The sequence below is a fragment of the Penaeus chinensis genome, chromosome 7 (assembly GCF_019202785.1).
Source record: "Penaeus chinensis breed Huanghai No. 1 chromosome 7, ASM1920278v2, whole genome shotgun sequence".
In the NCBI taxonomy this organism is placed as follows: Eukaryota; Metazoa; Arthropoda; class Malacostraca; order Decapoda; family Penaeidae; genus Penaeus; species Penaeus chinensis.
In genome coordinates, this window is record NC_061825.1 from 11,685,345 (window position 1) to 11,687,844 (window position 2,500).

Sequence of the window (2,500 nt, forward strand, 5' to 3'; positions counted from 1 at the left end):
ACGAGGGCGAAACAGATGCCATATGAACGGATGAAACAAGCTGGGACGAGACGCCAATAATAGAATAACATCGCGAGGATTCGAAGCGGATTCCACACAAAATTACGGTTTAGAGGCCAATACACAGATAAAAATAAATAGATAAATAAATAATTAATAAAATAGAAAAAAAAACTGAAGCGCTCCATGACTAAAAGTTGCGAAATCATCTTGTGACGGAAGGTAATGGACCAACAAAAGCAAAAAAGAAATTGCGAGCGCGAAACAACAAGCAGTTCATTTAGATCGCAATATAGATAGTGTACTAGGCTGGGAGATAGAAAAAAGTTAGAGGTGATAAACACACAGTTAAAAAATTGCTGGTATCTTTCCAGCTATAAGATATAATTATGTGATAACCAGCAAGGGCGTGACCGGATGAGCCCCGTAACGAAAATAAAGGTCGCTCAGTGACGTGGATGTGGAGTAGTAGCGTGGAGTAGCGTCCAGCAGCCATGTTTATCTCGGTAAGCCCGTTTGAATTAATTTAGTGTACCATCGTGATGGAACATAGTGGACAGGAACTAGAAATAGAACACAGTAATATGGAAGTGTTATTCTGAAACTTAGTTAGGATTAGGAAGAGAATTAAGATATTTATGAAGATATAATGAAACTAATTTTTGGCAATATTGTGTTTAGGGTTAAAGGTTAAAACAAATAAACGACATCAAGGTCATATAACAATATCGTGTTCGATATATTCTTTTTATTAACAGTTAATGATAGATATGTATGTTTATAAGTGTAATTAAGCGCTTTCTAAGACTGATAGCTCAGCGGAAGTGTGGAGGTAGTGACGAGTCCTTTGTTTTCCAAAGGAGCGTAAGAGTGATATTTTGTGTATCAAGTATTTACTTTTATCATTTTACTTGCTTTATGTTTGATGAATTTATTCATATAGAAATATGACTTAATTTATTTTTGTTATGATTAGTTATTTCCTTTTCTTATGACCATTATTATTTTTGTATAATATCTAATTCACCGTTTATTCTAATTGAACTATTTCCTTCTCTGGTGTTCATTATTCTTTTGTGCAATATCTAATTCAGTCATTAACTTTTAGATACAGAGAAATTAATGGCTTTTATAGTAATCCCTATTTTGTTTAGATGTTAAGTTAAGATGTGACGTAGTTATGAATGCTGATTTTGTTTTTATCAAGTTTCATAACTGATAATCATATAACAGTGAGTTATAATTCTAGTCTAGTTGTATGTAAAAAGTGAAGAACCCACTTAATGTTGTTGTTTTTTTTTCACATAAACGTTGGTATTGTAATGTTATTATATTACATTGATAATATTCAGGTAATCAATCTATTGTTTTTTTTTTTGTTTTTTTTTTGTTTTTTTACAAAGATTTAATTCAGTCCTTGAATTGCACTTATTAATAGTATTAATATTGTCACTTTGAAATCATTGATTAATTGTTTAGGTTTACATTACAATCAATGAGAATATTTAAATATTTATAAATTTAACATGATAAGTCTTGATACTGAAGAGCATTTAATAAGATATTGTGGAATGTGGGGCAACAGCAATTCCTTTGATAGAAGGCGAAGTTGAAACTTTTATTCTGTCAGATTTTGGTAGACCGTATGGTTGAGGGGTTAATTAAGGTCTAGCCCTTTTTCTGAAGGAATCTGACAGTGAGAGACCATTACCCTAATTATAAAATATATTTCTATCTCATATATGTAGCATCTTAATTGATAATATTTATACATTCACACACCCACTTGATATACATATATATTTATATATAAATATATATGTATATATATGTGTATATATATATATATATATATATATAATATTTATCAAGATATCATATTTAATTAAAAACAAATAACAGCAAAATGTGGAATTTTATTTAAACAAAATAACATTCTATATACATTCTATATAGAGAAATGTCTAAAGTGATAACAGGCGAATAGTACAATGCAAATCTGTGCCTAGAATCCTTGCGGTTGTCGTTGACAACTCAATGCTTAAAAATAATATGTTGTTTTTGTTCCCTGGTAAATTTTATAAGATTGTTTTCTAGTTTTATGTGTGGACACTGAGACATGTAGTTAGTCTTTGATTTAGAAGTAGCCTGTAAGTGGAGCATAAACACACACACACATATACACACATATGCTTTCTTCCGTTGTAGTCGGACTGTGTTTTTTCCAAAATTTTGATAATTACACCAAAGAGATGCTACATTTCAGTCATAGACATACACACACACACACACATACACACACATTATATATGTAAATATATATATATGTATGTATGTATCTATGTACGTATAAGCATTATATCAGTGCCCCTGTGTGTGTGTGTTTAAATGTCACCATCGATTACGAATATGCATTATTTTCTTTGGTACGAAGAAAGTAATAACTGGTCGAGATTTTCGGAACGATGAATAACGGGACTGAAATGATCTCGACGTCACG

General features: G+C 30.8%; 1 protein-coding gene across 1 annotated transcript in view; it reads right to left on the minus strand.

The window, feature by feature from the left end:
* Positions 1 to 1,896: 1,896 nt before the first annotated feature.
* LOC125027506 overlaps positions 1,897 to 2,500 on the minus strand; it is a 5,260-nt gene continuing 4,656 nt past the window's right edge. The window contains exon 4 of the mRNA XM_047616586.1: positions 1,897 to 2,500. This exon is cut by the window's right edge and continues 463 nt beyond it. The gene's annotated coding sequence lies outside the window, so the exon portion shown is untranslated.